The sequence below is a fragment of the Lactuca sativa genome, chromosome 5 (assembly GCF_002870075.4).
Source record: "Lactuca sativa cultivar Salinas chromosome 5, Lsat_Salinas_v11, whole genome shotgun sequence".
In the NCBI taxonomy this organism is placed as follows: Eukaryota; Viridiplantae; Streptophyta; class Magnoliopsida; order Asterales; family Asteraceae; genus Lactuca; species Lactuca sativa.
In genome coordinates this window covers 90,451,199-90,472,786 of record NC_056627.2, presented here as the reverse complement: position 1 = coordinate 90,472,786, position 21,588 = coordinate 90,451,199, and the positions used below count along the sequence as shown (strand labels likewise).

The 21,588-nt window shown below is 31.7% G+C and overlaps 2 long non-coding RNA genes across 5 annotated transcripts; both read right to left on the bottom strand.

Annotated features, from left to right (window-relative positions):
* Nucleotides 1-3,333: 3,333 nt before the first annotated feature.
* On the bottom strand, nt 3,334-8,765 carry LOC111897844 (uncharacterized). Of its 3 annotated transcripts, none has more exons than XR_002852406.3 (6): nt 8,019-8,765; nt 6,141-7,909; nt 4,334-4,579; nt 4,161-4,235; nt 3,744-4,058; nt 3,334-3,553 (listed from the first exon to the last, which is right to left on the bottom strand). It is a non-coding gene; the product is annotated as an uncharacterized LOC111897844 (long non-coding RNA). The 3 variants fall into 3 exon arrangements; XR_002852408.3 differs by having other exon boundaries at nt 3,744-3,814; nt 3,929-4,058; nt 4,334-7,909; nt 8,019-8,759; XR_008224294.1 differs by having other exon boundaries at nt 4,334-7,909; nt 8,019-8,757.
* Nucleotides 8,766-10,694: 1,929 nt separating this feature from the next.
* LOC111897841 (uncharacterized) lies at nt 10,695-16,252 on the bottom strand. 2 transcript variants are annotated; one of them, XR_008224293.1, is made up of 5 exons: nt 16,085-16,252; nt 15,656-16,015; nt 15,478-15,536; nt 11,849-14,019; nt 10,695-11,773 (listed from the first exon to the last, which is right to left on the bottom strand). It is a non-coding gene; the product is annotated as an uncharacterized LOC111897841 (long non-coding RNA). The 2 variants fall into 2 exon arrangements; XR_006192261.1 differs by having other exon boundaries at nt 15,478-16,015.
* Between the last annotated feature and the right edge of the window lie 5,336 nt (nt 16,253-21,588).

Genomic DNA, 21,588 nt, shown 5'->3' with positions numbered 1-21,588 from the left:
TTCTCTATCTTCCATGATATTTGAAACTTGCAATTCTAAGTAATCAATTCTGGTGACTTTTGAATCCAACATTTTTCTTGTCTCTAGTAATTGATCACTTAACTTTTTGGCTTCATTGCTAGCAGACACAACGATTGAATCAAAGTAAATAACAGTTTCATCAAAAGATACTAACTCAGAATTATAAGCAGAAACTGGAATGTTAAAAGATTCAAGAATGTTACGTACCTTAGTAGTCATAGGCGACTTGTCAGTAGACTTCGAAACGAAGCATCGCCCACACACTTCGTCAGTCTGTTCATCATCTGAATCTTCTTCCATTTTTGCATACATGGCTCCATGAGTTGGATTTTTCATCTCTTCATCATCTGAACCCGAAGACCATATTTGATATGTGCCGTCTGATTCAGTTTCTCCATGAGCCACCAATGACAAATTTTTTGCTTTCTTCTTGACTTCCTCCAGTTTCTCTGTGTAGTAAGCTTCATCTTTTGTTTTACTCTTCTTTTCTTCCTTCTTTCTCAACAGACAATCCACAGCCAAATGATTTGCTCCATAGCAATAATGACAATTTATCCCCGTATCACCTTTCAATAGCATTTTCATTTTCTCCATCTCATTCTTCGAATCTGTCTTCATTTCTATTTTCTTCTCATCCAGTTTATTTTTGTTCTCAAAGTTACCCTTTGAATCTGATGACTTCTTTGGATTAGAAGGTTTCTTAAAAAATTTCTTTACTCTATTGTTTGAGTAAAAAGCAACAACCTCATCATCAGAATTCATCAAAAAACCTTCTTCTTCATCAGACTTCGATTTATCATTCTCTCTTTCAGAGACCTTTGAAACTAGAGCCAAAGGACCACCAAGATTTGTTGTAGCTTCTTCAGCTATTTCATTAACTTCATTTTCATGAGATTTCAATTGATTGTATAAGTCATTCAAAGTCGAAGTGTCAAAACTTTGTTGATTTTTCACCATCATACTCACAATCCTCCACTCCTTTCGAAGTCCCATAACAAATATCAAATTGTACTCCATTGATGACCTGATTATACTATAACGATTACAACGATATATTAACTCGTTGAACCTATCATAGTATGCTTCAATTGACTTATTTTCTTTTTGTTTAAAGTCTTTGAGTTCCACCAGGCATTGTTTTACAGATGTGATTTTCGTCTTTTCACTTCCTTGAAATTTATCTTTGAGATTGTTCTAGATTTCTTTAGCTGTTTTGCAAGTTCTGACATAATTGTACACAACAGGAGGTAATGCACCTCTTAATTCCCTCATGCATTTCTTCTCCAGACGTTTTAAACGATCGGTTTGATTATCAACTTCTGAACTGCTTGAAGACATGCCAATTGGTTGAACTTGTGCAGGTTGATGAACTTCTCCTGTGATACACTTCTATAATTCTTCATCCAATCCGTTCAAGTAATCTTCCATACGATCTGCCCATTGATCATAATATTCTGGAATAAGCATTGGAATTTTTGTGGATGATCCAAGCAAATGAGAAAATGAAGTCATTGAATTAAGATTGAATGACGCCATTGTTGTACGGACAAAAACTTCAAGATGAAACTCGACTTTTGAGAATTTTGAAAATCAAATTGTATAATTCAATTCAGAATTACACAAAGAACACTCGATTAACAAAAATTTTTGCAGAATCAAATCCTAGATTGAGATCTAGATGAAAATTTCAAATTCAAAAAGGACGGAAACTTTTTGAATCAAACAGTGGATTCAAAAACCTTTTTGATCGAATGAAAATCAGATCACAGAAAGGATTCCTGCTCTGATACCAATTCACGAGATTTGTAATCGAGTTTAAAGATCAATTTATGTAAGAATTAAGAAAGAAGAATCACGATGAACAAGAGAGTAAATATAATCTTTGATCAGCTCATATTATGCTTTCTGATTTACAGAGTATAACAGAATTCTCTGTAAAGTGTGTGAAAAAGTTACTTTCTGATCAGAGCAAAGAAGCGTTTGGAGGGTGGGAGAAAGGTAGTAAATGATGTCTATGACGGTAACAACTGAATTAGGTGAGAGAGGCGGTGCAATGGTCTACCGCGCAGCTACGTGTGTAAGATACCAACCCACACGTGTACAACTCTGGGACCAATTTGGACAGGCACTAAAATTTAAAACCTCTATTAGAATGACTGAAAATGACAACCATTTTAAAAATATGTGGCAAATGTCCAAGGCAGTAGAAGTTCACTATTCTTAAAGGAACACAAAATTAATATATATAAAGAATTATATTGGATTTAAGGGAAGGCATTATTGTATTGAATTAGAGTGTTGGGTCCACAAAAGATGACGTGCAGCCCACCATAGTGTTTTTGGAAACTACTTCTTATGTATTGAATAAATCAATTTTCTTATAAAGCATAAAAATATATATTTTATCCGTACAAACACGTAACCATATAACTAGAAATATAAAGTACGAAAAAAATATTTAAATTTACATTAATAATCAGCAAGCAGTACATCAGCATCCGTGAGAGCAGGCACAAATCCAATAGGATTAATAGCTAATAAAATATTTATGTTAAAAAAACTGCAATAACTGAGAGATTTGTGAGCAAAAGCTTGTAATTCAATCAAAAGTTGAATCTTTCCGACTTACTCGTCCTCTTTAAACATAAATTTGTTAATTGCTACGTTATCCCACTACAAGAAAATTTTGATTTAGCTACGGAAAAATTCCGTAGCAAAAAACTGAAATTTTGTAGCTAAACATAAATAACTACGGAAGTTGCTACAAAATTTGTCATGAATATTTCGTAGCTATATTTCTTGTAGCAAATTGTTTAGCTATGGAATTACAGTTCCGTAGCAATTTTTCTACGGCCCTTGCTACCTCATCTATTACGTAGCAAGTTAACTACAACAAAGTTCCATAATAATTACGTAACAATGGGTTCCGTAGCAAATTCCGTAACTGTTTGTTCCATAGCAAATTTTGTAGCTGTTTGTTCCGTAGCAAATTCCGTAGCTACCTGATTCGTAGCAAATTCCATAGTTGTTGTTTCGTAGCCAATTTCGTAGCTGTTGTTTCGTAACAAATTTCGTAGCTACTTGTTCCGTAGCAAATTTCGTAGCTACTTGTTCCGTAGTAAATTTCATAGCTACTTGTTCCGTAGCAAATTTCGTAGTTGTTTGTTCCGTAGCAAAATCCATAGTTGTTTGTTCGTAACAAATTTCGTAGCCATTTTTCCGTAGCAAATTCCATAGCTATTTGCTATTTTTTTCGTAGCCATTATGCCACAACAATAGGTTCAGAGCAAATCACTATGGTAAAAATATTCATTAAATCAAAATATTCAATTATAATTTTCATAAAAAATATATAAAAATATAAATTTAATAGTTACATCGATTTTTATAGATATATTACATCATAAAAATTCTTCTACAAGGTTACCAAACCATCAAAACTAAATATTAATTAAAAATAAAGTCACACAGTTCAGATTTAAACCATCACAAACACACATATAGCCACAAGTACTCAGCCAAAATGTAAAATCTGCAAAACCAAATTTACAATCAACATGATTAAAAATCAATCTCTTGTATGTTAATAACGGCCAAAAATGAAAGTACTTTAATTTTGGACAAAAAAACCGTAAATGTTATAAATACAAGGACCATTTTTGTAATTATACTTGACAATTTTATCAAATAAATCAAAATATAAATGCACTTACAACACGTACCACTTTCTTGGAGGATTTCATGTGATACATTAAAGGGAAGATCATTGGAGTCAATAACATGTGTCACAAAACTTAGGTACCGTGGAAGGTAAAGAAAATATAAAAAGAAAAAGAAAACGGTTAAAAGTAAAAATAAAAAAAATAAATTATTTTATCCCGCAAAAGTACATTGCTATTAATCTTACCAATTTTCCATCAAAATCATATGAATTGAAGACACATTTGCCATATAGTCTTAGATTCTAGGTACTCATTAATCGTCTTCTTGTAGATATCATGATATTCCTATGTTATAACTTTTTTAGGATTTCTAAGCTGCAAAAAAAAAAAAAAAAAAAAAAAAAAGTTACACATATCCAAAAAACTTGAATATTATTTTAAAAACATAAACTTTAAATTCAATGATTTGTAAATTACCCATATATGTTGTGTATTGTTAGTGAGATCCCACTTCCAGTACTTCTCAATAACTTTCTTGATTTTCTTCTTTTTCTGTTACAAACAAAGAAACTATATAAAAATTAGATCTCCATCTTACGTTGATTTTGTTGCAAATGAACTCAATTTTATAAATAAAAAAATGTTTTTACCTCAACATTGTAATCAGTCCCACTCAGACCGATCTTCATCAACCTCGACTTCTTTTGTGTATCCCTATTCTATTGTGGGTAAAAGAAAAAGTACGTTGCCTATTTAGTAGTGTGACTAAAGTACAAGGCTATTTCCCACAATTTGAACATTAAAAGAGCAAAAATCATGCCTTTAGTTTGAAGTTCAATGAGAAGTTCATTAACATCACCATTTTGCAGCAACTCTTCATGAACAAGAAGAGTTTCCTTGTAACAAAAAGCATATTAAATAAAATAAATAAATAAAACAACAAAAATATGTTTTTTGCACAAGATATGTTAAGGAAGATAAATACCATAACATTACAGGCTACTGGGTAATCTGTTTTTGCATCCAAAATTATGTTTTTTCCTTTTTCCATGTGAGTAGATTTTAAAACATAGACATGACAAATTTCATCTAGAAAGTTAAAAAAAAAAAAAAAAAAAAAAAAAAGCAAAATTACTAAATTGTCCTCAAACATCTTTTAATTTACGGAGAACATAAATCTTACCACATGAGTGAATGACCAAGAACATGTATTATTATTGCAGACTTTATTTAAGAAATCAGTTTATTGTTGCCTCTTAGAATCATAAGATTAACCCTTTACCAACTCCATATGGGAGACATTAATATGTTTCAATCACTAAAAGGTTAATTAAGAATTTAGTGCTTCTTGTCCGGTTGGTTCTAGAATGATAATACAAAACAATGTTGATTATAGTACCATATTCATGAAGAATGGAGATAATGAGTGCGTTAAAAATGTGTTTAAGGTAAAAAAGAAAATATAAGTGAGGTGTTTGTAATGTGATGTACCACACAAAAGCATAGTTACTGCATAAACTTATGAAGCTCAGTATTGCAATTATTACCCATTATTGTGTATAATTCACAATGCTTGAGCAGGGTCTGATGATCACATGAGCACAGGAACAAACAACTATCGACTTATATAGATTTACTTGCATTGACAAAAATGGAAAGCAATGGAAGTAATCAGTTGGATGTCTCAACTGCTCACCAGAGTTTTCAAAACATGGATGTTGATCTTTGTTTCAAAACTAATGATGATCAGAATCAGATTAGCCCTTTCAGAAACTTCCTACAGAGGGACTTTGGTCATAACATGACCCAATCATCAGTTGTTGGCTCATCTTGTGCTACCACAACATTAATGAATTCACAAAATGCTCCCTAATTCTAATACTCCCTTACAATTGGAGTCCTAATAATCATCCCAAAATAAGAAGTAAAAAATCACAGGTATCCTCACAAATTACATAAATGGACTCTAGTTAGGAATGGTGAATGTAGTACAAAAATAGCTACAAGTCCAAGAGACATTGATTTGACGAATAAACATGGTAAAAGATCTCAGAAGACTATAATCAAACAAACTAATCACAAATCCCGAATAGACATACGATATTCCAAGCAGAGGAACTATAATCAAGAGCAATGTCATCACTAATTAGAAATTGGTTCATGTAAATGCCGATCAAAAATCATATATTTTTTCTCAGCAATCAAGCGTGAAACCACTAAATTGGCAAACAATTTGACTCAATCGATTGATTTTCTCCACTACTACATAAAAGTTAAGAACTGTTCAACCAAATCTGCATTGCAAGTAGATAATCGATTGCAAAAAAAATAAATTTGAGCAAATAAGAAACTTATGACTTATTTATGTTGAATAATCTAATGGAGAGATCAATATCCTCTGATCCATTGGATGATAGAACGAGAAAATGGAGCAAAAAGAAGAGAGAAGAATGTTACCTGGTGAATGCGAAATCCCCAGGAGCTTTAGATTTGCTTGAAAAGATGCTTGTATTGGGACGAACGGAGTTGATTTCGATATGTGTAGGGAGAATGCGAAATCGATTAACATGGTGTTCAGTTCGCTTATATGAACGAATTGATGAATTCGATTTGGATTTGACTTTTTGGAGTCAAATAAGGTTCAACTGATTTTGGTTGTTCACAGCAGGGACGTTAAATTCCTTGGGGACGATCGGGTTTCGCATTGAATGCTTATACTTCGGGTCAAAATTGAGTTCGCATCTACGATCAGCTATTGGGGTTGTTGATGCTTTGCTTTGCTACTGCTGTGTGGTTTGTTCATTCGCATCTAGTAACAAATTTGGCGAAGAAAGAAAAGTGTTTGCATATGGTCCTTACAGTTTCAGTGTTTTGGCAGTTACTACCCACTTTCGCAATAGGAGTAAAGTTTTGTGAAGTATGCAGAATTTTCTATTCGAATCCCTACAGTTTATGCGAAGTGGCAAATTTTACACAGTTTCACATTTGGCGTATTTTTACCAAATAGCTTCCTCTGGTATTTTAACGACGACGTGATGGGTAGCTGAGCAACAACGGCGGCAAGTTGAGAGAGGGAGAGATGCGATCGTCGTCCGACGACGATGGGTTTGAACGGGACACCTCTAATTTGGGGTTGGTAGGAAGTAGATTTGTGTGGATTTACTAATTTACCCTTAATAAAACATTGAAACAAACGTCATGGCTCAAGTTCATCAAAGGATTCTTTCTCTTTTTTTTTTTTACTAAAAAACCAAAATAAAACAATTTTTTTTTTTAGAAAAAGCCGGTACAAGACTGAGGTAAATAAATTTTGATTTAGGGGTAATAATTTTCAAAGCCTAAAAAATATGGGGATAATATTATTATACGAAAATTAGCAAATGAATGTCATCAACATCTAAAAATTACAAAATATTTATAATGCAGAAATTATATTATAATTAAATTTTCAAAGCAATTAAAAATAATATTTTATTTTTGTTGTTGAGTTTTCAAAGATAATTGTATATTTTTAATATTTGCTACGAAAACATATTTCGTAACTACTTGACTACGGAATTTTCCGTAGCCAAATACCAATGGATTTTGATTTCGTAGCTATTTTGCAAATTCACCTTTTTGTAACAAGTTCCATAATAGATTAGCTACAAAATTTTATTTTGTAGCAAATTTTCCTAGCAAAATAGCTACGGATCCCAATTCCATAGCTAACTAGCTACGTATTTTTATTTCGTAGCCAACTAGCTACATACATGGATTTTGTAACAAGTTTCATAGAGAACTAGCTACAACCAAAAAATTTGTAACATTATTTGTAGTAAACTAGCTACGGATTTTAATTCCGTAGCAACTATTCAAGATTTAGCTACGGAATGCAATTCCGTAGCCATTTCCGTAGCAAATTAGTTACAACCAACCATTTTGTAACATATTCCGTAGTAAAATAACTATAAATTTAGATTATGTAACAACTTTATGTAGCTACTTAAGATTTAGCTACAAAATGCAATTTCGTAACCATTTATATAGCAAAATAGCTACGACAAGTCGTTTCGTAGCGTATTCCGTAGTAAAATAGCAACGGGTTTTTATTTCATAGTAACTTTCCGTAGCAATTTATGAATTTTCTTGTAGTGTCCGTATAGGAATAGGGTAAGGTGAGGTTAATAAATACCACATATTCTAACGTAGAGAGAGTGTCAACTTAACCCATTTCTTAATATATCCTGCAAAACAACATACAAGTCAAGAACATTCAAGAAACCCTTAAAATCAAAATACATGTGTAATGTGTAAATTAAAGAGATAAATTATACTTGTTCCTTAAGATAGTACCTTTTTGTTTATGGTGGCAATTTACTTTTCGATTTCCAGAATCAAATCGGATTTGGATACAATAAAAAATAACCTTATATTCTTAAGTTGGTGTACACATCATCTAAAACAAACTTATGAACCATTGCCATGCTTGCAGTTGTAAAATCGAGCCACATCTCAACCTTATTAGCAAATAGATTATGTAATCATGCCTAGTAAGAAAAAATAGAATTTTATATCTCCAGCTCAATGCAAAAATCGAAAATCATTTGCAATTACTAAAATATATTTTGTATACCAAGTAAACCCAAATTGAAACCTGATTCGCAAAATGAACCCATAACAATTTTTAATTATAAGAAACGTGTTGGGTTTGGAGAAAATTGAGAAGGTAACAGAAAATACAGAAAATAGAATTTTTTTAGCTAAAAGTGGAGATGGACATGCACAAGATGGAAATAACTTCAGGGATTTTGTTAGGCAACATCGGTCAGCGAACATCGCGTATTTGTGGCTAAGAGAAAAGACGTGTAGACGAAACTCGTATGGTGACACTCGTATGGTGGTTGCCAACATTCATAGTGATTGAAGAGAGAAAGTGACGGAGGAAGTAAGAGGTGGAGATATCGAGCAAAGGATATAGGATTAAAAGCGGATCAAAAAGTATTCAGGTGAAGCGATGGAAAAGAAATATCGTTGCAACAGGAAAAGAACACGTAGAATTATCGTGGAGACAGGCAGATGACAATGAGGCTCACGAACCAGCAAAAAGTAAAAAGGGGAAAACAAAAATCCATAAAACCAGCAAGAGAAATACCGATAGATAAAAAAACCACAAACGACAATGAAGTACTGTTCACAAGGGATTATATATATATATATATATATATATATATATATATATATATATATATATATATATATATATATATATATATATATATATATATATATATAAACCTTATTTATTTGGTGTTGTCAAAACCAAAAAGATACAATTCTAATACTTCCATGTACCCCGTCCTCAAAACGATACAACTTAACACTACGCCGATTCAATCTTTTCTAACGCCTCAAATTCTGCAATGTCAAATATCCATCGTAAGGGTGTTTGTTTGGATGGATCAGTTTGATCCGATCCAATCAAGTAAATCCAAATGGATTTCGGTTTCAAAGCATGGATCTAAATAGTTCAAACTAAATTCAAATCCGATCCGATCCAACCAAATTACACTTCGGTTGGATCGGCTTTTACAATTCGGTTTTTAAGAAGCAAGATATTTTAAATATTGTATAACTTAAATATTAGCTAACACTTTAAAAGTAACTAAATAAAACTTTTTTAGCTATGAATTATAATTTATAAACAACTATTAAAAAAAATTAATTATAGTTTAATGTTTCATTGACAAAAAACTTTTGATAAGAAGTACATATTAAAGTACTATCTTGGTTGAAAGTTTCTAATAATTAAAAAAATAATTTAGTAAATTTATAAACAATTAAAGATATATATTAAAAATAAATAGTAAGTTGTTATTTGGTTTTTTTGGACTATTTGGTTCTTATTTTATAAAACAAAACCAATTCGAAATCTAAAAATAATAATTCGGTTTAGCTTAAAATCAATCCAAAAATCCGAATATCCGAACCAAATAGTCCAATCCAGATTGTCCGATTGGACAATTCTGTTTTAACCAAAATCCAAAATCAATCATAATCCATCAAATGTCCAACTCCTCCGATCGTGAGTCCGAGTTCCTTTTTCACAATGCCTCATGTTCTGTTGTGTCGTATCCGCATAAAGTTTTGGATATTCTGAATGCACACGCTCTGATGGCTTTGGAGATGACCATCTACATACGATCTTCTCCCTTATGGATCGTTGCTCTTTAGAGATCGGACATTTGTTATACTACGACATTGCCCATCTTCTCTCCATTCAAGAAGGTTTCGATTTCTTAATTCTTTGGCGTCGTCAAGAAATTCCGTCATCTAAAACTTAGATCCTAAAATTCTCTTCTTGGTGACTGATTTCTTCTCTCTTCGGGTGCATTACACCCTCTTTCTGTCACATTACCAATCGATTTCTCTTCCTTTCTTGCATCTCTCAAGAAATTGATTCTATTTCTTTCTGTTATTAATTTCATTTTAGGGCAAGAAAACTATGGAGAAATTGAAGTCGTTAGAAAGCTTTTGCCACCGAAGAGTTTGATTCCCACCCATCTGATGTTAGATAAACCATAGTCATATTCGTCTCTCATCTCTGCCATTACGTCATACTTAATAAACAGAACCCAACCTTTATTTCTCAATCTCAAGTTTAATTTATAATTGTTTACTCTCACATACTTTGCTTTGGGTTTACTTTTTTCACTTTAATAAGTGGGGGCCATTTTTTTTATCCACTCCCCTATGAGATTTGACGTTATTTAATATTTATATATTATAAATATGGTCCGTCAACTTAACTCAATTTCTTTATTATCCCCTTACTTTATTGAATGTGTTAAATTCCACTCATGAACTTGGGTTAAATTCCAATTCCACCACATCAACTTTAGTTTCCAATTCCATTTGATCTTTATTAAATATATAATTATATAGGTATATTTTTTAATAAATATTATTATAAATAAAAAACAATTATAAATAATTAATCAACGTTGCAATTAAATTGTCAAACAATAAAACTAAAAAAATAATTATTATTATACATATTTAACCATTAAAACTAGAACGATAATAATTATTATACATATTTAGACGTTAAAACTAGAACGATAATAATGATTATACATATTTAGCCATTAAAACTAGCACGATAATAATGATTATACATATTTAACCGTTCGATATACGGGGTGACCCATTCAGCTGCACATGGACGTTTGCAATGAATCCATTGTGGTGCAATAGGAGGCATCGGGTACTCTCCTTCTAGCTCTAGCTTGACATAATGATTACCATAGACGAGGCCAATTGCAATAACAATGTGTTCATGGGCTGGTGGTGGAGTAGATCGAAGTGGTAAGTACGTTGTGCTTGCGTGTCGGCTAAAACAATGTAATACCATGTTGTATCTTGAAGCAATTAGGACACCTGTATCAGGCATAATCATCCAGTTTTAAAGCGGCGCTTCTTCGGCAAAGAAATTCAAAGAGTTATATAATTGAAACTGATATTCACTTCCAAACATGTCGCCATATTCAGTAGTATGTGTTTCTAACTCTTCCATTAAATTAACTCGAAGTTGGTACCATTCATCTTGATGAAGACCAAGACAAGAAGCGATTGCACGAAATCCGCAATGTCCATCACCTTCTACATTGTGTACCTGCTTAATGTAAGGATGTAGTACCTTTGGAAATTCATTCATATATGAATATGAATAGTTTTGTTGGTTTGCATACGAGCTATGTCGGCCACCAAACGAAATTCATTATCAGTCAATCGCATTGCAAATGCATGAACCTCCATGTCTTCTGCGGGTTCATGGTTATGTATTTCACATACCACACTTAACATCCCAGAATCATTTAATTTGGAATATTTACCCTTCAATTCAAAAGGACAATTAATTTTTTTTTGTGCCAGTATTTCTACTGGAGGTTTTTTTTACTTTTATAAATACCACCACGATCGCATATAAGATTAACTTTAGTTAAGAGCCCACTTCCTCTTATCTTTTTTCTTCTTATGATAATAATGTACCCAAGCACACGTCCCATCTTTTGCACCCATTCTATTAAATCGTCATAGGATTTGAACACCTGAAAATGATTGTTTGGTTAAAAAAAATTATAATGTCATTTGACAATTTATGAAGGTAAAATATATGCTAATACCTTTTTTGCAAAACATTCTGACGAGTTATTGACAGCTTCATTTCTTTCGTTTGGTTGAAAACTCGCCATTATATTGATGAAAATTGTTACAAAAGTTATATAGGAGTAATAATTGAGAATTATAAAAAGATGGGTAATGGTAAGTATTGTTGTGTAGTACTTGACATTTATATAGAGATGAATTATTTTTTTAAAAGTGTTAGAGCTATATATGAAGTGATATGTTATTCTTTCAAAATTACAAGTTGTAAAAAAAGTGATGAATTATTTTTTGAAATTTGTAAAAATCCAAAAACGAAGTGATATGTTATTCTTTCAAAATTACAAGTTGTAAAATAAGTGATTAATTATTTTTTGAAATTTATAAAAATCTAAAAACGAAGTGATGTTTTATTCTTTGAAATTGCAAGTGGTAAAATCAGTGGTGAATTATTTTTTAAAATTTGTAAAAGTCCAAAAACGAAGTGATGTTTTATTCTTTGAAATTGAAAGTTGTAAAATAAGTGATGAATTATTTTTTGAATTTTGTAAAAGTTATATGAAATGATATGTTATTCTTTTGAATTAATAGGGCTATATAAAATTTAAGTTATTGTTTGGTGTCAAAAATTAAAATACTTAAATGGGTTATAAAAGAATAATGAAAATATTGTTAATAAGTATAAATAAATTGAAAAACTCCAAAAGTAAAGAGACCATAAATGTAAAATATAGATTTTGTATGTAAAAGAAAAAAATTAAAATAAATCGGGCGATTGACTTAAAAGCAAAAAAAAGCGCGTGATATAGGTTTCATAGGGAGGGGGGGGGGCGGAATAACAGGACCTTAATAAGTGCAATGGTTTATTTGTTTGTGTTGATAAGATGTGGAGGTCATTATATCTTTAAATACTATTTGTGAATTAAGTGTGCTCAATCATTATATGCAGGTTATTGATATAAGATCTTATTCAAAGGTTATTGATATATGATCTTAATTAGAAACATATATCCTGTTAAACGGACCCAAATTAAATGATATACTGAACAGGTAACATCACATAGAACATCATATCCGATAACTACCATCTTTATTTATCATGTAGTGATCTGAAATTTGCAATTAGAGGAGTATGCTTTTTGTGGTTGGACCAAGTCATGTTATAATTTGAAGTTTTTTTTTTTATTTTTTTGATACAAAATATGGATTTCATCATTCATGAAATGGAATGAAATTCATAAAAAACGTGAAAACTCCCTGACCTTTTTTTCTTAGTTTTTATAACATGGTCTTCCATTTCTAGGGTTATATTTTTGTTAATAATACATGATGTTCAGTCGTTTGTAGAGACTTTAGGGTAAACTTCATCCCACCTCAAATTTGAACACTTTTAGCCTCCCACTCTTTAATTATCATTGATCATCATTTTTTTGGTTTTAGGTTAAAGGATCTTAAATTGTAACTTGCGGTGGACGTTCCGATGGGTCATCATAATCATAGACCATATCTTCTTTTAGCTTATCCCTTTTCATATCATACCCTTCTTCATTCACTGGTTGTGTTGCAATGGTAATAACAGCCTTAAATCTACTCATTTTGTTTTCCATTGTTATATTATCAATGTTATCATAACTGTAACTATTGTTCAGTGCGGGACATGAACCCACTATCTTAAGGAGACAATAAGAGAATGCAAACTGGATACCGCTAGGCTAGAAGTCCTTTCGTGCATATGATTTAATTAACAATGATTATCCAAATCAAAATCCATTTATCAAATTTGCACCCCAATATAATAATACAATCAACCAAGACTATTGTTCTTCTTAGTTTGAAAAACAAGCAAAACCAAAACCATTTTAGGTTTTGTGTGTTCTCGTCCTTGGAAGAGATAATAGAGAATGAGAGGGAGAAAATTCCATATCAACACTGTCAACATGTGTTTATATAAGTTGTGTTTGAAACTTTTGGTTTCCTAACATCATCAGAGGTCTTGAAGTATCTCAATAGAATCCAACAGATCATGAGTAGTAATATTATGACCTCAATTATTATACATACTTATATTATTCTAGACTAACATTATTATACATACAACTTAATCTATCTTTATGCACTTAATCTATCTTCAAACCAATCAGACAAAAGAAAAAAAGAAACATGATCTTGAAGCTACGTGTTTTAGTGCAACCTATATAAAATATAATAACAATCGATAAAAAAATGGTACATCCCATAATGTGTGTGTGTGTATATATATATATATATATATATATATATATATATATATATATATATATATATATATATATATATAGTGATAAGTTCAAAATGTGGATGGACAACTATCGTGCGGACGTATGGACAATGCTATTATATAAGAACAACTAAGAAAATATTATGTTTGATAATATTAATACGTTCAAACTAACATAACTATTGTAATTTCACTAATTAAATCGTCAATACGGGTCTTATAAACTTTTTTTTATGATTCTCAATCTGTCAGAATATTGTCGGATTGTGTTATTAATAATTGTATTTCATAAGAATAAAAATGAGTGATAACGATATGTTGGAACAAAAATTAATATGAATATTGAGAATACATGATACTGATGATAGTTATATGAGGTTGAACGTATTCATATTATAAAACGACCTATACTATTAGTTATTCACATAGAACAGTACCATCCACATAATAGATGTTATCCACATTTTAATATATATATATATATATATATATATATATATATATATATATATATATATATATATATATATATATATATATATTGAAATGAAACAAGGTAATTTATGAGACACATAGAATTATTCTTTGTTGATCTTTTCGGATGTCAACAAGGAATATTTTTAAATAAAAAATAAATTGAAAATGTCGAAAAAAAAATATTATTTTGGTCATTAGTATCCAAAAAAAGTAAAAAATAATAAGCATTTTTTTTCATTTAAATGTAATATTCTAACATGATAGTACTCGTGTGTGTGTGTATATATATATATATATATATATATATATATATATATATATATATATATATATATATATATATACTTGTTGTGTGCCCGCGCAAAGCAACGGTGACAAATAGTTTCCGGACGCTGATTAATATATTTTGTTGAATTGTTTTCTTATGGCTATCAGATCAAACAATAAAAACCCATAAGTATAACCAAGTTACAATATTGATAATTTTTTGGTTTTTACAATCCTCAAACGTTGATAAATTCATTTATGTTTCACTTTCTTTCAAATTGCAATTAATCACTCATTCATAATGTGAACTTCTAATAATCATAACATCTTAACTTGTTTCAGAACTTTTGACCTGTCTGGTGGGTTGTAGGTTGTGAATAATTCAATCCGATTTTTTTCAATCTATTTTAATTTGTTTTTGTAGTCCTGAAACCATTTTAATTTGTATATTTAACACAAATTTTTATCTATTTATTTGTTTGTTATAGAACTTTACTTTTAGTTTTTTAACAAGATTCTGAATTATATAGGACCACTAAAATCCTAGATGCTTGTTACAAATCAAAACAAATAAAATCCAACAATACAAACAAATGGATAAAATGGAAATATGTTTTACTTTGTTTTTGCTTTAAAAAAGATTCTTACCATATAGGTTCTTAGACAGATGACAAAATTCCACATAAAAATCCAAAGCCATCTCCAACCTTGAGAAAACAAAGAATGCAACTATTGAAAAATGTCAATATGATCATATATGATTATAAGTGGATTATAAAAAAGCCACAAATTTGAAATAGAAATGCAAAAATAGATTAAATATAACCTTCAACAATTAAGCTCATGATTAGTTACCGAGAACAAAACAGAGACCACCTATAACATTGAAACTCATGGTTGCTTACCAAGATGACCCTATGCAACCATGATGGGTTTAGCACTCCTGATGACTGAAAAAATCGACATCTTGACATTCTTGGCAGATGAGGCCGCATCTAAATCCCTAAAATCGTGGTTCAAAGAAGAAAATTTATAGAGATAAATGGAATGGAGGATTACTGTGGTGTCGTTAATAATTTGATCATGATGTGGGAGAAGATAAATCATATCGTCATCACCATCGAGACCTAAAATTACCATTGTTTCCATTGAGGGCACATTTTTTTAACAAGAACTCCAATTAGGTCTATGGTAAGAAAAAAAAAGCAACATTCAGAGAAAGAATATAATAGAAAGAATATTATATAAATTTTACCTGAGCCATAAATTGTTTTATTATGTGTCTATATTCTTCGGAACTTTGTAAACATAGAATATGAGATTTTAGGATTAAAAATTTGAAATTGAAATGGCTAGATCAACTGAGTGTGAGTTTTAATAGGGGAAGGTTCGAGATAACAACACGTGATTGGGGGAATAAAGAAGGAAAGTCATTTAATTGAGGGAAGAGTATCGTTTGATTATTTATGAAACATTAATGTTTAATGTGATTAGTTTCTAAAATGGAAATGTAATATTTGTATTGAATGGTAACCATCAGTTGGTTGTACACAATGTAGTATTAGTGATACCTCTTAAATTTCAAGAAATGTTTCAAATGCTTTATATAGTAGTAAAGATACACACACACACATATATATATATATATATATATATATATATATATATATATATATATATATATATATATATATATATATATATATATAGATAAAGTATTGAGAAATTAAAAAAGAAACTCTATCTTCTTCTGTTTTTACTTGAAATATTTTATCAGCTTTTTCCTCATCTTCCTTGCATATTTTGGTTTCTTTTTTTTAGATTGTTTTATAAAAAATATAAAAATAGATTAGATTAGTTATGTAGCTTCCTTATCTTGTAAGGATAGAAGAGGTGATATACATCTTTTAATCTTTAAACAAAGAACAACTATTCCTTTAATTCATACCTTATCATGTTTTTTTTTGTTTTTTCAGCAAATAACAATTATCATCATTGATGATGCACCTTTTTGTTGAAATAATCATTTTTGTGCTTTTTAATTATTTTTTTTGTCCGTTGAGTCTGATATTTTTTAAATAAAAAAACATACAAAAATCAAATTCTTACGTTGTAACTTTAAAATATACGATATTATATATTGATTCGTAATATATATATATATATATATATATATATATATATATATATATATATTCATTAGTAATATCCACGATATTATATATTCATGTGTTACTAGCATCCATTGTGTGCTGGTAAACATAAATCTGGATCAACATATGAAATATAATCAATGATCATGATTTCAGAGTGCATGATATTACAATATGTAAACATGTATGTCACACCCCCGAACCAGACGGCGGAAACGTCCGAGGGCTCGCGCGACTTAAATTGAATATGATCACAATGAATATACATGAATCATAATATAAATGTCACCATGCATCAATATATTACAACTGGAATTGTTCACAATAAGTACATTGTTTTAACATTACATATTCATAACATAAATATTTTGAGTGTTCTTAACAACATAACATCTAACATTACTTCGTATTACTCATCCGCTTACCTGTTAGCTGAGAATACAAGTTATTTTGGAAAAACGTAAACATATGAAATGTTGGTGAGTTCATAAGCAATGTTGTGATAAAATGATTTGTGTAGTTTGTAAAACCCAGAAAATCCGATATTTTATGAAAAGACTTTTGTTTATCAAAGTGTGAGATCCATAAGTTGATGCATGAATAATTTCAAAAACATATATATATATATATATATATATATATATATATATATATATATATATATATATATATATATATATATGAAGGGTATTTTGTATTATAGTTATGAAATTTTGAACGAGTAGTATTGAATTCCCCGGAAAACCCGATGTTTTCCGATGTTGAAATGTATTCGTGATTACTGATTTTTGTATTGTCTTAATGAATGAATATTGATTAATCCCCATTGTATATCGTCCTAAAATTTGTCTAATTTGATTTCTCGTAAGCCTTAGCGTACGGAGAGAAGGGGAGCATTATGTCCCACTACTATCGTAAGTACCTTAGGCTGTCGTGGACGCGAAATACACGATGGTCCAAGTCGCAGCTGATTACTCTGACCTTACTAGCTTTTCTAACGGGACACTTTGGCTCACTAGCACATAAAAGCTATTGAAAGTCCTTTTATAAAATATTGGGCCATTGAAGGCCCAATAACATATAAGCGTTATCTCTTTGGGCCCAAAGATCATGTTGGTGGGCTTGCAAGGCCCAACAAGCATGATTTGAAACTCATCAGCCCAAAGTTTAAAGGTTTATTCATTTTAGTCATCACATATCTATTGGAGAGTTTTGATTTAACGATTGTTGTTTTGTATTGATTCGAGACCGAATCAATTCGTTTATAACGATTTTTGGTGTTGAATGTGTATTCGTATTCCGTTTTGTCGGTATTCGGGTATCTTGTATTTTGTCTTAATGAATTTATTTGTTTAAAAGTATGATTTTGACCTTTTCACTACCTTTATTTTATAAAAGTAACACTTTTAGTCCTTTATATAATAGAATTTCATTTTTAGTCCTTAAAAAATTTTCTTGACACTTTTGTATCATAAACTTGTTGAAAAGACAGTTTTAACCCAAAATTTATTTTGTAACAACTTTAGCCCTTTCACAATGGTGTTTCTCGATTAGAACCCCAAATTTTGCAACTCTTATAGTTTTGGCCCAAAATATAAAAAAAGTTTACATTTTTTACCCTTTTTGGAATTTAAAAGCATTTTTGACCTTTGAAATAGTTTTATTTCACTTCATATCCCCTGTTTTACAGAATGTTACCATTCAGCCCCTTAAAACCTCAATTTTCACAAATTTGGGCTTATTGGGCCGAAAAGCCCAAATTTAGCCCAATAAGTTAAATTTTTGCATTTCAAGTCCTTTGAAAATTTTAATATTCAGAAAAATGATTATAAAAACTATTTTGACTCCTTTGTCCCTCAAGAAACCGTGAGTTGACAGTTTTTACCCAAGTTTTGTAATTTTTGACAATTTAAGCCCTAAAATGGGTTTTATGTTAGAATATGATCCTCATATCCTTATAAGTTATTTTTCTTCACTTGTTTAGTGTAAAATAACTAAGATTATGTTTGTTTCCTTTCTCAAGTCATAGATCTCAAGTTATCACCCCTTTTGGTTACATATTTATCACAAAAACACATAAAATCACACATATACATGCATAAAATCACACATAGCATACACATACACATATATCTACAAATTTTCTTGTATTCTCCCCCATAAAACATATGAAAACCAAAAAGAGAGGGGTGTGAAGCTCACCTTGAGTTGTGTTTTTGGTTTTGAAGAAGAATAGAAGGAGTTTCATGCTATTTCTCGGCTTTAGCAACCTTCCTTGGAAGATCTTGAACTTAGATGATTTTTAAGAGGGTGATCACGATCTGGTATGGATTAGAAAGAGGTTTTTGATAAAACAAAGAGTCTAAGTCATAGATCCAAGCATGAACTTACCTTAGATGATGAGTTTTGTGGAATAGTCTCTTTGAAAGCTTCCTAGATCTCGAAAATTTGGAGAGGAATGGGGAGAGTTTCTTTGAGAGAGTTTGAGTGAATGGAATGAATTTTTGTGAGTGTGTGTGTGTTGTGTTCGTCCGAGAGAAGAAGATAGGAGAGCAGAGAGAAGGTTGATGAGATAGGTGCATGGAAACATGACAGTATGCATGGAAGACCATTAAACAAAAATGAGTTGGCACACACAAAGTCAACTCTTCCTTATTTGTGGGCTTGGGGCGAGAGTGGAGAGGGAAAAGAGAAAGAATTGGGTCTTTAGTGTTTAGCCCATATTGTGACTCGCTTTGGATTATGTTTGGTCCTAATTAAATCAAGGTGTAATTTTTATGACCTATTAGGGCTAAATTAAGTTATCCTAGTATATTTTGGGCTCATAAGGCCCAAAAATATTATGCTTCATGTATATGGGTCCATTTAGGTCCCATTAGGGAGTTCTGGATTTAAGATGGATAATTTGGAAGTTTATTAGTCCATTAAGCCCACTAAGGAAATCCTAGTCCAAAATGAACTCAAATTAGGATTTCAAAGGTTTCCAATTCTTTGTTGACCATATGTAGGACTAGAATGAAGTATTTGGTGTAGTTTTGTTGTTATAGAATAAGCATCACACATTCTTTCATGTTATTGATTCATAGTTGTTATAAGTGTTGTAGTTACAAGGCACCAAATTTTCTAGTTGTGACATCATCCCCCCGTTAGAGGGAATTTCGTCCCAAAATTCTTTTGAAAGCTATATTTGAGAATGCGAGAATAGATAAGGGTACTTCTGCTTCATTTGATCTTCGCGTTCCCATGTGAATTCTGGTCCGCATCTCGCGTCCCATCGAACTTTCACAAATGGAATGTGGCTTTGCTTGGTACGCTTTACCTCTCGGTCCGTGATTTCAACCGGCTCCTCGATGAACAGAAGGTTCTCATCGATTTCGATTTCCTCTAATGGAATGACGAGAGTCTCATCGAATAAGCACTTCTTTAGGTTGGAGACGTGAAACACAGGGTATACACTGCTGAGCTCGGCGGGTAGTTGTATTAAGGGTTCAGTTTGCCCCGTTTCCCAAAACTAATAACTCCTTTCCAAGGAGAGACTTTTATTAACACCCTATCTCCGACTTCGAATTCCAAGGGCTTTCGTCATTTATCGGCGTAGCTCTTTTGTCTGTCTCGGGATGATTGCAGTCGTGCTCTGATCTGAATTATCTTCTCGGTCGTCTCGCGTATGATTTCCGGTCCCGTTAATGCATTGTTTGACGTTTGCCCTCTTGCTAGCTGGGTGTCTCCTACCTCAGCCCAACACAATGGTGATCTACATTTACACCCGTATAATGCTTCGAAAGGAGCAACTTTGATACTCGAGTGATAACTGTTGTTATACAAGAACTCGATCAAAGGCAAGTGGGTATCCCATGATCTTCCAAAGTCTATTACACGTGCTCGGAGAATATCTTCTAGTGTTTGAATGGTTCCCTCACTTTGACCATCTGTTTGTGGGTGGTAGGCAGTGCTCATATCGAGTTGTGTTCCCACAACTTTCTGAAGCGATTGCCAAAAGCGTGAAGTAAATCTACTATCTTTATCTGAGATGATAGATACCGGTACTCCGTGGGAGTCTCACGATTTCTTTGATGTAGATTCTTGTTAGGCGCTCCATCTTGTATGATTCTTTTATTGGTAAAAAATGGGAGGATTTCGTTAGTCTATCAACTATTACCCAGATCGTGTCCAAACCGTCCGTCGACTTGGGTAGTTTGGTCACAAAATCCATGGGGATCCTTTCCTATTTCCACTCGGGAATTACTGGCTGCTGTAGTAATCCGGAGGGCTTCTGATATTCCACCTTTACTTTAGCACAAGTGAGGCACTTGCTCACGTAAGTGGCAATCTCTGCCTTCATATTTGGCCACCAATAATGTTGCTTAACATCCAAGTACATCTTGTCTGAACCCGTATCGCTGGAGTATCGCATCTTGTGAGCCTCGTTCATGACTACCTCTCTGAATCCCCCAAGTTTAGGGACCCATATGCGGTTCATGAAGTAGTATGCTCCATCTTCCTTCACCTCCAAGTTCTTCTCCATTCCATGCAGCGCTTCACTTGTTTTGTTTTCCACCTTCATGGCATCCAACTGAGCGGTTTTGATTTGTGAGGTCAGGTGGGA